At 47.0% G+C, this 14,939-nt stretch overlaps 1 protein-coding gene across 3 annotated transcripts in view; it reads right to left on the bottom strand.

The window, feature by feature from the left end:
* LOC126284397 (uncharacterized) overlaps window positions 1–12,673 on the bottom strand; it is a 65,491-nt gene extending 52,818 nt beyond the window's left edge. For all 3 annotated transcript variants that reach the window (XM_049983296.1, XM_049983297.1, XM_049983299.1), the window contains exon 1: window positions 12,547–12,673. The gene's annotated coding sequence lies outside the window, so the exon portion shown is untranslated. The remainder of the gene's footprint in view (window positions 1–12,546) is intronic.
* Window positions 12,674–14,939: the final 2,266 nt, after the last annotated feature.

Raw genomic sequence — 14,939 nt, 5'->3', positions numbered from 1 at the left:
GAATTACAGTAACTGATTCCAAAAAGGATTTATCGGTCGTCTTTGGAAGCCGGGAGCTCAACGGACCCAGTAAAAGACAGTTGAGTTTCTCGATATTAGGCAACTTCGCTACCACATCCTCACTATACTTTCGCGATTTTATGGTCGAATGGCGGTATGTGATCAGTTAGTGAATTCCAGTTCCTCTCAGTAACCCGGTCACGCGGTTGTGTGCGCTATACCGCAAAGCGTACAAAGAAAACCCGTGACCCATCGACGATACTCAGCCGTGTTCCATGTGGTGTTGTGTCTTACTTGCCCAGTGGAAAGCTCTGAAACGCTCAGTTGATCATAGGCTTGTGTAGTGCTGAACTACTTCGAATACAAGTCGGGATGTGTCACTGTGACGGCCATGGTCGGTCTTTGCATAGCATTTTAAGTTGAGGCCCCGATGTAGTGGAGTCTGTGTATAAAACAGTGATGTTGCATCGATGTAGATTTCAAAGTTTTATTTGTAACACTAACAGGTATATTTACTACAAAAGCTATGGCTACGGACATGGCGTCACTGTCCCAGGTTTCTCTTACGACCCACTTGTGACGCACTGATATAAGATTTACTCATGGAGACGGTGTAAGCGATGTCTCACGTGCTGCCTGCTTTCGTTGCAGTAATGTTCCATCGCACTGAGAAGTTATTCTGCCGGCGTGCAGGAGGACAGAAAGAGGAAGCTCTGCGAGGGGAGAACGACTTCCCTGTTGGAGGTACTTTACAGTGACTCAGGTCGTGTCACATTACTGGTGACACGATATGCGAAGCAGTACGGGTTGAGAGCTACCTGGTTGTGCGCAGGGGAGCCAGTAGATATTAAATGCATCTCTTGTTCACCGTAAACTAGCTTTCTTTCAATTCATTATAAGTAATGTTTCTGCGACGGGCATCTCCTTTCGAGTGACAATTAAGTGGGATTCGGATGTGGGGCTTAAAGTTTCCTTATCGACGAGACTGGTGACACGCAAGAGAGGCTGGATATTGGATAGTAGTTCTGTGTGTTCATGGCGGAACAATCTTAAAAACACGAGTTTGGTGGTGAAGATTTTTTTGTGGGAGGAGGGGAGTTTAACATTAAAGTTTATGACGAGGTGATTAATATATAGTTCTTCATGTAAGTCTTTCCTACAAATCTTGGGGGCTCTTTCCCAATTCAACTGTACGAGTGGCGACGAATTTTTGCCGCCTAACCTATGACGTTCACAATGAACTTTCTGAGTGCCGTTTGGCCTGCGGCGACTTAGCGACGTGTAATTGTGTTGATTTTGCATCTGTGACGAGGATTGATTGGTTGGTTTAAGGGGGGGAGGGGGGGGGGGGAGGAAGGGACCAAAGTGCTTGGCCATCGGTTCCTTGTTCCTATTAAAACAATTCGACAAGATAAAGAATAAAACAACCACAAACCAGACTCCTGTAGTCAAGGCAGGACTGAACAAGGGCTCTGTAGAGGCGCGGCAGTGTAAGTGTTGCTCGGGCAGCGGAGGGCATTGAGGTGCTGCCAGCACTTCCGCTTAAGCTGATGACGACGAGCAAGCCAAGTCAATCAGGAGTCGAAAACCAGTCCTAAGAATCTGTACGTCTCCAATACAGTGAGTGGATCGTCATCAAGGTGAAGTTCTGGTTCGGGATCAATGGTACGACACCGATAGAAGTGCATGACGCTGCAGGACGATACAGAGAAGTTGCAGCATTATAAAATTGCAGCGAAATGCAGGAAGACCTCCAGCGGATAGGCAGTTGGTACAGGGAGTCGCATCTGACCCTTAAAATAGACAAATGTAATGTATTGCGAATACACAGACAGAAGGATCCTTTATTGTATGATTATATGATAGCGGAACAAACACTGGCAACTGCTACTTCTGTAAAATATCTGGGAGTATGCGTGCGGAACGATTTGAAGTGGAATGATCATATAAAATCAATTGTTGGTAAGGCGGGTGCCAGGTTGAGATTCATTGGGAGAGCCCTCAGAAAATGTAGTCCATCAACAATGAAGGTGGCTTACAAAACACTCGTTCGACCTATACTTGAGTATTGCTCATCAGTGTGGGATCCGTATCAGGTCGGGTTCACAGAGGAGATAGAGAAGATCCATAGAAGAGCGGCGCGTTTCGTCACAGGGTTATTCGGTAAGCGTGACAGCGTTACGGAGATGTTTAGCAAACTCAAGTGGCAGACTGTGGAAGAGAGGCGCTCTGCATCGCGGTGTAGCTTGCTCTCCAGGTTTCGAGAGGGTGCGTTTCTGAATAAGGTATCGAATATATACCTCCCGAGGCGATCACGGATGTAAAATTAGAGAGATTCGAGCGCGCACGGAGGCTTTCCGGCAGTCGTTCTTCCCGCGAACCATACGCGACTGGAACAGGAAAGGGAGGTAATGACAGTGGCACGTAAAGTGCCCTCCGCCACACACCGTTGGGTGGCTTGCGGAGTATAAATGTAGATGCAGATGTAGATTTCGCAGCTGAAAACTGGAAACTGTGGACTAGAGTCCATAACTGCGCCTTGTGCATGGCTCCCTGGAGGCGCCGTTCAGCAACACCAGTGCTAGAGGAGCAGTAGGAAATACAAAAGTCGTTTGCATACAGAGAAGGTGAGACGAACTTCCCCACAGCTGCTGTGAGACCATTAATGGCCACCAAAAATAGAGGATAACCCAATACGGAGACCTGCGGGACCCCATTCTCCTGAATATAGGAGTAAGTGTGGGAGGCACCAACTTGAATACGGAAAGTACGGAGCGAAACGAAGTTTTCGATAAAAATCGGCAGCGGGCCCCGCAGACCCCACTCATATAATGCGACCAGGATATGACGTCGCAACGTTGTGTCGTAAGCTTTTCTTAAATTAAATTGGAGTCTGGAAAAAGCTGTTCAGATGGCAAACCAGAGGGACACTAGATTATCAGCGGTAGAGCGACCCTGGCGGAAACCGCCCTGGCATGGAGCCAGTAGGTCACTTGACTCTAGGAGCCAACACAACCGCCGACTCACCATACGTTCTAACAGCTTACAAACAACGTTGGTTAGGCTGATGGGCCCATCCACATCAAGTGGGTTTTTACCAGGTTTAAGCACTGGAACGATGGTGCTCTCCCGCCATTGCGACGGGAATACGCCATCGCATCAGTTGCTGTCGAAGATGACGCGGATATGCCGCTGTTAGTCGGACGAGAGATGTTTATTCATCTGACTGTGGATCCGGTCTGGCCCAAGAGCTGTGTCGGGGTAATGTGGCGAAAGGACTAACAGTTGACGAAAAACAGAAAAAAACTCTAGAAATCGGAACGTTAGGCAAAATCGAAGAACTAAATAAAAATATAACCTCCGCGGCGGTTAAAACCGTTAAATGTCTACATAAGCTAATTTTCGGAAGGGTTCCAGATGAAAAAGGAAATCGTAAAGTCTTGAGAGAATTTTCTGGTTTTACTTTTCAATTAATAGCTGGTGAATTTGAAGCTGGGAAGTCATTCATTGAAGCATCATTTTCAAAAGCGGATTTAGGAGCAAATCGCAACATTTCTCAATACATTGAGTACAGATAGTGGGAGGAAAACCGAAACAACTGCCGGGATTTATCTAACACTGACGAACGTGCGGTGAAAATTAACAACATGTAATTTGAAGAGGATGATGATGGTGCTGATGATGAAGAAGATAATGCAATCCAAATGGATAGCGATAAAAGATAGAATTTACACGAAAAGAAGACAGAAAATATCCTCACCTTATTCACAAGATCAATGTCAATTTTCTCTGTCATATCGTGTCGTTGCGGTTAAGTTACTTATTGGGGGTGACGGATAACTTGTTAAAAAGTGTATCATGGACTTCGAGAAATGGTGTTTTCAGTGGGTTGGAGTAAACTGCATATCTCGTTTTCGCAACAACAAAAAAAGGAAAAAAGGAAGAAGTCACTTGAAGGTTTAGCTAAGCTATGTAGTCATGGTGAGAAGAGTCTTATACCATGGTCTGCACTGAAGAAAACTTTTCAGGAACAATTCGATATGAAAACAAGTGCTGTAGAGATCCAACAACTGCAGTATCGACGAAAGAAGAAACAGTAGAGTATCTTTACGAATATTTTCTCGTAATGAAGAAAACTGCCATCTCTCCTGATATTGATAACGACTCGCTATTTCTGTATGTGAGTGAAGGAACAGAAGTTGACTTCTCCCATATTCTGAAGATGTACAAGTTCTTTGAATTTGTATATGGCTACTTTATGATAAGTGATGATTGGAGGAAAAGAAATAAAAACAAAATCTGAGGAAGCCCTAAATGAAAGTATAAAAACTATGGGTGAGTTATTGTGCTCAAAATTTGGAGTGAGACTTACCAAATAATTTGAATTTTCAATGCTTGCATAATCATTCAGGTAACGATTTTCTTTCCTTTTGTTGTATCTCAAGTAGATTCGACTCAGAGTTGTTGTTGGCAGTTATCCTTGAGGGTACTTCTGTGTTGCTTGAGACTATATCTGGATTCATGATCTCAAATACAGTCCTAGTGACACTATGGCTCGATTTATTTGTATTAGTTCACTGGCATCGGATACGCTCTCCTGCAACCAACACAGTTACATTTATACTTAACACTATCCACTCACTGAAAATTATACTGTGTTAACACTTTCACATAGTACCCTTTTTCAGGGAAATATTCCTGTTGCCTTCGTTATAACTGGACTGTTTCGCAGTCTTTGGAATATAACAAACTTTGCCTGTATAATTTAAGAGCAACGCTTAAATCTGAGACAAAAACTGTGAATTGTTAAACAGTCACGTCACGCTAGCACATCGTTACAACATTTCAACGGATACCTTTACCTTACTCATCTCATCTTTGACCATCTGGAAATAACAAAGCGTTACGTCTGTACTTAATTGGTTAAAAGATACTACCTGCTGGAAAGTTGTCTGGACAAAGTGTTGGCGGTAAAATACTAGGATAAACCAGAGCCTTCGATCCAACCCAATCACTTTTACCAATGGCGTCATCACAAGCCCAGAAATGTTTCAATGTCGCTATGTTACAGTATATTAATCTAGGTTTAAAAGACGAAACCGGAGCTGGCGCCCAGGAAAACTGTGTGAATCGATTATTTCCTTCTGAAAAAGATTTTAATTGCGCTGAAATTCATGCTGAGCCAGTAGCATCTTTTGTATGTGCATCGTTCAGATTTTACACGCAAAAGTGGGCACCATTAAATAAATCAAGACTGGAGAGAGAGTGATCGTTCACCTTTGTTCCACTGGTATGTCGGAACATAATCTATGATAATTTTTAATGGTTTGAAAAAAATATTTCCACGTTTGGATCTTAAGTGCAAAAAATACACTCCTGGAAATGGAGAAAAGAACACATTGACACCGGTGTGTCAGACCCACCATACTTGCTCCGGACACTGCGAGAGGGCTGTAAAAGCAATGATCACATGCACGGCACAGCGGACACACCAGGAACCGCGGTGTTGGCCGTCGAATGGCGCTAGCTGCGCAGCATTTGTGCACCGCCGCCGTCAGTGTCAGACAGTTTGCCGTGGCATACGGAGCTCCATCGCAGTCTTTAACACTGGTAGCATGCCGCGACAGCGTGGACGTGAACCGTATGTGCAGTTGACGGACTTTGAGCGAGGGCGTATAGTGGGCATGCGGGAGGCCGGGTGGACGTACCGCCGAATTGCTCAACACGTGGGGCGTGAGGTCTCCACAGTACATTGATGTTGTCGCCAGTGGTCGGCGGAAGGTGCACGTGTCCGTCGACCTGGGACCGGACCGCAGCGACGCACGGATGCACGCCAAGACCGTAGGATCCTACACAGTACCGTAGGGGACCGCATCGCCACTTCCCAGCAAATTAGGGACACTGTTGCTCATGGGGTATCGGCGAGGACCATTCGCAACCGTCTCCATGAAGCTGGGCTACGGTCCCGCTCACCGTTAGGCCGTCTTCCGCTCACGCCCCAACATCGTGCAGCCCGCCTCCAGTGGTGTCGCGACAGGCGTGAATGGAGGGACGAATGGAGACGTGTCGCCTTCAGCGATGAGAGTCGCTTCTGCCTTGGTGCCAATGATGGTCGTATGCGTGTTTGGCGCCGTGCAGGTGAGCGCCACAATCAGGACTGCATACGACCGAGGCACACAGGGCCAACACCCGGCATCATGGTGTGGGGAGCGATCTCCTACACTGGCCGTACACCTCTGGTGATCGTCGAGGGGACACTGAATAGTGCACGGTACATCCAAACCGTCATCGAACCCATCGTTCTACCATTCCTAGACCGGCAAGGGAACTTGCTGCTCCAACAGGACAATGCACGTCCGCATGTATCCCGTGCCACCCAACGTGCTCTAGAAGGTGTAAGTCAACTACCCTGGCCAGCAAGATCTCCGGATCTGTCCCCCATTGAGCATGTTTGGGACTGGATGAAGCGTCGTCTCACGCGGTCTGCACGTCCAGCACGAACGCTGGTCCAACTGAGGCGCCAGGTGGAAATGGCATGGCAAGCCGTTCCACAGGACTACATCCAGCATCTCTACGATCGTCTCCATGGGAGAATAGCAGCCTGCATTGCTGCGAAAGGTGGATATACACTGTACTAGTGCCGACATTGTGCATGCTCTGTTGCCTGTGTCTATGTGCCTGTGGTTCTGTGAGTGTGATCATGTGATGTATCTGACCCCAGGAATGTGTCAATAAAGTTTCCCCTTCCTGGGACAATGAATTCACGGTGTTCTTATTTCAATTTCCAGGAGTGTATAATGTTCGGACATTCTCGTTACAAGCTTCTAGGACTTGTATATGGAAGTGAGGACGTGATATTTTGAATAGGAACCCATGTCCGAATAACACTTCCGTTCGCGGTGGTCTTAATAGAGTGCCTCTCCTGATAGTCGTCAGGTGCATGATCTGTGGTGTTTGTTGGATGGTTCGGGGAGTAAAGGGACCAGATTACAGGGTCATCACCTCTTTCTCTCATGCAAACACATTCCGCGTTAAAACTATTCTCAAAAGCAGCCTGGAAAAGTAAAAAGGTTTAAATGTTAAAAATGCGCCTCAGGGCGGCTAAAATTGGGCAGCGCAACAAGATGCGAACCACAGTCAAGTCGGAACAATAACAACACTGAGGTGAGTCCTCGTGACGTAAGACGTGATCTCGAGTCAGCCAAGTATGGCCGATGTGTAGCCAACAAAGGACAATGGAGTACCTGCTAGTGGCGCACATGGATGACCTCCACACATTCGCTGTCTGCTTGATAACAATTACTGAGAGTGCGCCATTCAGTATCAAATGGTTCAAATGGCTCTAAGCACTATACGACTTAACATCTGCGGTCATCAGTCCCCTAGACTTATAACTACTTAAATCTAACTAACATAAGGACATCACACACATCCATGCCCGAGGCAGGATTCGAACCTGCGACCGTAGCAGCAGCGCGGTTCCGGGTTGAAGTATTCAATATCCCTGACCCCAAAAACGTTACAGGAGAAGACGTATCGGAGCCCAGTCCCCGCTGCGTTGGTCTATAGTGTCGATTTACCGGTAGCCTGTTTGGCCAACGTGTCAGCACATCATTGCCCAGGATACCGGCATGTTCTGGGGTCCAAATGAAGGACATTGAATGTCTACTGTTTTCGAGGGCATAAAGAGATTCTCGGATAGTCAGTACCAAAGGATGACGAGGAAAGCTTTGGTCGAGAGCTTATAGGCTCTTAATGAGTCACTACAGGAATGACTCACCTGTGCAGGAGCTGAGATGCTCAAGTGCGTGAGAGATGGCTACCAACTTTGCAGTGAAAACACTGCAACCATCCAGCAAGGAGCGCTGATTAGTATGTCCAGCGTGAACATGAGTGAAGCCAACGCGACCTCCCACCATTGAGCCGTAAGCGTAGATTATTTCTGAGTAATGGAATTCGCTGAGAATAAAGAAAACTTGGTGTTGGAGGGCCTCAGGAGGAACTGAGTGTTTTGGGGCTTGTGGTAGATTCAGACGAAGCTGTTGCCGAGGCATGGACCATGGAGGTGTACTTGAGTGGACCCAGAGGAAAGGTGACAGAGGGAAAGACTCGAGTTCATTGAGAAGGGACCGAACACAGACTGCAATTGGAATCCGTGATCTGGGCCGCCATTGTGGGAAAAGGAGATGATAATTTCGATATCGAGGCGAACTATGAATGTGAGTGGTATAATTTGCAAGCAATTGTTGTCACCTTATCCACAATGGAGGAATGACAGATTCCACGAGGAGGCTGTAGAGTGGGTTCACTCTGAGCTCCTACTGCAAGCCGAACTTCACAGTAATGTATAGGGTCCAACAGCTGCAATGCTGAAGGCGATTCTAAACCATACACCAGGCTCCCAGACTCAATACGGGACTGAACAAGGGCTTTGTACAGCTGCAGCAATGAAGGGCGACCATCACCACAGTCGGTGTGGCTCAAGCATTGAATAATATGAAGATGCCACCAGCCCTTTTCCTTAAACTGACCTCGATTGGGGAAGCCAAGTTAAGTGGGCGTCGAAAGCCACTTCCAAAAAGCGTTAAGTCCCCACTACATTGTTGTTGGTCATCAAGGTAAAGTTCCAGATTTGAGTGGACAGTGTGACGACGACAGAAGTACATGACGCAAGTCTTGGCGGTTGAAAACTGAAAACCATGAAGAGGCCCCATGACTGCAGTTCGTATGATTCCCTGCAGTCGAGGTTCAGCCACCCCAATAGAAAGGAGCAGAAAGAAATACAAAAATGGTCAGCAAATAAGAAGGGGGATACTGAGGACTCCTTTGTTGCTGTGAGACCATTAATGGCAATCAAAAAGAGTGCGAAGCTCAGTACAGATCCCTGCGGGACTGTATTCTCTTGAACATGGGAGGACTGTGTGAAACACCGACTCCAACTCTGAAAGTGCGCAGCGACAAAAAGTTTTTACATAAAAATATAGAGAGAGCCATAGAGACCCCACTCACGTAGAGTAACGAGTACGTGGTGTCGCCAAATGGTAAAGTGGTATCCTAGCTTTCCTCAGGTCAAAAAAGACGACAGTAAGGTTTTGACGGCTGTAAAGGCAGTTCGGATGGTAGACTGCAGATATAGCAAACTGTCAGTGGTGAGGCGCTCTTGGCGAAAGCCGCCCTGGGGCGGAGCCAGAAGGCACCGAGACTCAAGGAGTCAACATAGCCGCTGGCTCACTACACGTACGAGCAGATTGCAGAGAACGTTGGTGAGACTGACAGGACGATATTTATCCACATCTAGCGGGTTGTTGCCATGTTTTAGGATTGGAACTATGATACTTTCGCGCCACTGTTACTGAAATTCCCCATCGCTCCAGATGCAGTTGAATACGGCAAGGAGGTGGCTCTGGAAATCCGCCGACAGTGGTTTTATCATTGGGAATAGATGCAATCTGAAGCAGGGTATGTGTTAAGATAATCGCAAGGGCACTGAGAAATTTGAACGCACTCAAGGGAGCATTATATGGCTCAGGGTGACGTGGAGCAAACGATAGTTGTTGTCGTTCTACCCGCTGTTTTAGGAGACGTAAGGCGAGGTTGTAAGTCAGACGCCGTGCCCCATGCTGACTGCCACCACCAAGCAGGAGTGTGCTCCTCAGTCGCTGCTGAAGTGCTCGTTATCCCTCGTGTTTCACTTTCCCGTTTAATACTTATCGCAAAAACGACTATCGCACTAGACTAATCTGGTAGCACTCTACTGAATGGTCACATAAAATTCCGATTTAAAAAGCATTTTGTTTGAAAGGGGAAACAAACTGATGCATTCCGTCGACGCTAGGCGTCGCATGAAACGTGGGATGAGCAGTATTTGTTTGGGCTGACACAGCTACACGTTGCAAAACGAAATAGTAAATTTCTGCCGAAACACCAGACAAAATGCGCCAGCTACTCTCAGGAGAGAACCCTATATATATATAGTATAAAGTCGCTGAGCAGCCAGAACATAATGTCCACCGACCTACTATCTATATAAACCTGTCTGGGCGATAGCTTCGTCACCTGGCAACGAATAACTGCTAGTCAGACACATACATGGTGCATATTGTATTAGTGAGCATGCTGTCTGTGTGTGGAATGGGGAAGGTGGGTAGTCTATCTGAGTCCGACCGAGGCCAGATTGTGATACCCCAGAGACTCACACGAAATACGCAAACTGCATAATTTGTCGGGTTTCGAGGAGTGCTGTGGTGACTGACTTAAATACGTGGAGATATCAAGGTGAAAATACGTCCGGACGTAGTGGGGTTGGGCGGCCACTCATCATTACAGATGTCGGACGTCATAGGCTTGGCAGAATGGTAAAGCAGGACAGGAGGCGAACTGTGTCAGAACTAACCTCAGACTTTAATTCTGGCCAGAGAACAAGTGTGCTTGAACACAGTGCACAGCCGAAGACCAATGCGTGTGCACCGATGTTAACACCACGACATTGGCAGCTACGATTGAAATGGGCACGTGACCAACGACACTGGACGTTGGTGCAGTGGGAGAGCGTTGCATGGTCTTCAGCATATCTATGGGAGGGCGCAAATCCATCATCTTGCAGGGGAACAGCTCCTTGATACCTGTACTGTGGGATGGAGACAAGCTGGTGGCGGATCCATTATGCTCTGGGGAACATTCACACTCAAGGCACCATGACGGCAAAGGAGTATCGTACAATGGTTGCAGACCACGTACACCCCTTCATGATCATCGCATTTCCCGATGGCAGTTACAGTTTTTAGCAAGATAATGCGTCATGTGACAAGGCCAGGAGTGTGATGGAGTGGTTCGAGGAACACGGTGGCGAGCTGCAGTTAAGATGCTGGCCCCCAACACGCCAGATCTGAACACTGTGATGTGATGAAACGTGGCGTCAAGGCTCTCCATATTTGCAGGAATTAGGTGACGTGAGTGTGTGTGCAGAAGCGGTGCCAACTTCCTGCAGCGATCTACCAACGCCATATATATGAGTGAATCAGGAGTACGGCACGATCAAACCTAGCTCCGAACACAACACGACAGCAATAATTAAGAGAGTGACAGCATTTTACTATCATCGCACTCTCAGCAAAAGCAGCATGGCAAACTTTAGTTTCTGTTTTGGTTTTCTGCTCTTAGCATGTAACCGAATAAGTGACTGCTAACGCACTAGGTGTGCTGCTATAGAAGGATGCTGACAACTTGGTGGATTGATAAGATAAGGAATTAAGTATCCTCCGCAAAATCGACGAGAAAGGAACACATGGAAAACGTTGACAGGAGGGAGGATCAGGATGATAGGACATGTGTAACGAAAGCAAAGGTTAACTTCCGTGGGACTTGAGAGAGCTGTAGAGGGTAAAAAATGTACGGGAAAGGAAGATTGGAATACATCCAGCAAAGTATTGGAGGCATTGAGCGTAAGTGCTACTCTGAGATGAAAAATATGGCACTGGTGAGGAATTCTTGGAAGGCCACATCTAATCCGTCACATGCCTGCTGATCGAAAAAAAAGAACTTAAAATACAGGGTAGAGTGGGAGTGGAAACTTACGCATAGTTTTAACCGTTAACAATTCCACAGCCTCTGTGGTAACTGAAATGAAGAAATTGCATCACAGTCTGGAGGAGAAGTGCACACGTATCTAAAGTGGATGTCCAGCTGAGGGAGACAATGCGAATAATCTCGGGAACACTCAGGGCCACCCCCTGTGCATGGCTTCCTGTACTAGCGAACATAGAGCCTCCAGAAATCAGGCGATCACAGCTAGCCCTAAAAAGCTACACAAAAATTATAGACAACCCGGACCTCGCTATCCACCAAGATATGACACCGACAAACAGGCTTAAATCCAGATCACCTTTTTGGAAAATCGGTGAAGCACTACAAGCCTTTGAGCCGAGAACGGCCTGGAACGAAGTATGGTCGGCAAGTGAATTTAAGAACAAAAATTTAGTACACGATCCGAACAAGAAGATTGATGGCTTCAACCTACCAAGAAGAGTGTGGACAGCTCTAAACCGGGTCAGAACGAGTGTTGGGAGATGTAAACACCTGATGAACAAGTGGGGCCTGGCAGACAGCGCTGTATGTGAGTGCGGTGAAATACAGACAATGGACCATCTACCCGTGTGCAAAGTGTATGCCTATGGTGGTGAACTCATGGACATACATAGACTCAGTGACTCAGCCATAGAGTGGCTCAAAAACATATCTAATATAGTGTAGAATTATATTGTTTTCCTTTTTAGTATATAATGATAGGAATATTGTAAATTATGCCTCTGTGATGCCGAACGAGTAAGTAAGTAAGTATTGCATCACAAATTTTAAATCCGTACATTTCTATGCTACACTATCAAACGCTATGAAATGGAATGTGTCTAGGACTTCGTACTAAGATCAGGATGCAGCGAAAAACGTACGAAATGAACTCACTGCCTACAACACGCTCTGAGTATAGGATAAGTCACCTATGTTTACATACCGCCGTGCGGTTACTGTAACAGTAGACAAGAACGTCACCTGTTGTCCTGTACTGGCGGGTGATCATCTGTGGCTACACCGACGGCGATGCACAGCAGGACCATGAAGCGTGCCGGTCTCGGTGACATGGCGGTGTCCTGCAGTTACCTACTAGAAGTGCATCCTGGAGGAGCCCGCCACTTCGATGCGACACGAGCTCTGCTTTAGGGCCGGAAGTGAGCACCCGACGGTATCCGGTGGCAGGAAGTGGGATTCGCTAGATAGGAAGAAGCTCCGGTTGATCCCAAGTGCGGCGAACGCCGCACAAACAAACCCATACACAGTGCGAACGTCGTCCGGTGGTAAGGGAGCCGAATTCGTCTGCCCTCCACCAGATGTACTCACCTCTCATGAGCAGACAACATGCAGTTACTCGACCAGGGAGAGAACTTGTATCGGCTTCAAAACCGTGTCGGTCCTAGATCGGGTCGTTGACTCCAGTCTTGGACACGGTACAAACGACTGTTAAAATGTGTATATGACTCTACATTCTCAAATTTTCTTCGCTGATCATTCGACCTATTTCATGCCGACTTCCGTGTCGTACATTTCTATACTATTCTGCAAGCTACTTTATGGCGTGTGGTGAAACGTATTTTGAATACCACTGTCTCTTCCTCCCCCTCATCTTCCAGTCATGAATGGTGCGCGGGAAGAAAGGCTGTTGGTAACAGGTGCTGATCCTGGGTTCGTTACAGGAGGCGGTCATAGTTTGTCCGCTTTTAGCTTGCCATAGATGAATCAGATTTTAAAATTGACTTTCATGTCAATAATAAGGACGATAATAGCAGTATCAATAATAATACGTAATATACTGTTCAGTTGCAGTACAACACACCAGGAGTCGCTCCTAAGAGTCGTCTGGTGTTTTTTCTCTGATGTTTTGGCAGATATTTGCAATTTTCTTCTCGTATTGCGTACATTAAAAAATGGTTCAAATGGCTCTGAGCACTATGGGACTCAACTGCAGTGGTCATAAGTCCCCTAGAACTTAGAACTACTTAAACCTAACTAACCTAAGGACATCACACACATCCATGCCCGAGGCAGGATTCGAACCTGGGACCGTAGCGGTCGCGCAGTTACAGACTGTAGCGCGTATATTGGAGACAGCCCAGACAAATGCATTGAATCGTCAAAGAAACTAATATAAACATGAATATGGTGCCGCGGTCGTCAGTGCCTATATACGACAACAAGCGTCTGGCGCAGTTATCAAGATTTAACGGAATTTGGATGTGGTGTTATAGTCGACGCATGAGCGATGGGACACAACATCTCCGAGGTAGCGATGAAGTCGCGATTTCCACGAGTGTACCGTGAATATTAGGAATACGGTAAAACATAAAACCTCCGAGATCGCAGCGGCCGCAAAAACAACCCGCAAGAACGGGAGCAACGACGACTGAAGAGAATCGTTAAACGTGGCAGAAGTGCAACCCTTCTGCAAATTGCTGCAGATTTGAGTGCTGGGTCATCAAGTGTCAGCGCGCGAACCGTTCGACGAAACATCGTCAATATGGGCCTTCTGAACGGAAGGCCTACTCGTGTATCCTCGATGGCTGCACGACTAAAAGCATTACGCCTCGCCTGAGCTCACCAACATCGACTTTGTACTTTTGATGAGAAACATACTGCCTGGTAGGATGAGTCTCGTTTCAAATTGTATCGAGCGGATGAACGTGTACGGGTATGGAGAAAACCTCATGGATCCATGGACCCTACATGTCAGCAGGGGACTGTCCAAACTGGTGGAGCCTCTGTAACGGTGAAGGGCGTGTGCAGTTTGAGTGATATGGGAGCCCTGATGCGTCTGGATACGACTCTGATAGGAGACACGTGTAAGCATCCTGTCTGATCACCTGCATCCATTCATGTCCATTGTGCATTCCGACGGACTTGGGCAACTCCAGCAGAACAATGCGACACTTCACACGTCCATAATTGCTACAGAGTGGCTCCAGGAACACTCTTCGGAGTTTTAACACTTCCGCTGGCCACCAAACTCTCCAGACATGAACGCTGTTGAGCGTATCTGGGCTGCCTTGCAACGTGCTGTTGAGAAGAGATCTCCACACCCTCGTACTCTTACGGATTTATGGATAGCTCTGCAGGATTCATGGTGTCATTTCTTCATTTCTCTCCAGCACTACTTCAGACATTAGTCGAGTCCATGCCACGTCAGGTTCTGGCACATCTTTGTGCTCGCGGGGGCCCTACAAGATATTAGGCACGTGTACCGGTTTCTTTGGCTCTTCATTTTAGTACTTATCAGGTCTTTCGTGCGACATTCCGTGTCGATGGAACTGTCGGTTTGTTTCCCGCTAGAAAAAAATGATTTCTAAAGCGGAGTTTTACGTGCCCATTCAATAGAGCGGTCGCAGATTGGTGTA

The sequence above is a fragment of the Schistocerca gregaria genome, chromosome 8 (genome assembly GCF_023897955.1).
Source record: "Schistocerca gregaria isolate iqSchGreg1 chromosome 8, iqSchGreg1.2, whole genome shotgun sequence".
In the NCBI taxonomy this organism is placed as follows: Eukaryota; Metazoa; Arthropoda; class Insecta; order Orthoptera; family Acrididae; genus Schistocerca; species Schistocerca gregaria.
This window is presented reverse-complemented; position numbering and strand designations above follow the sequence as displayed.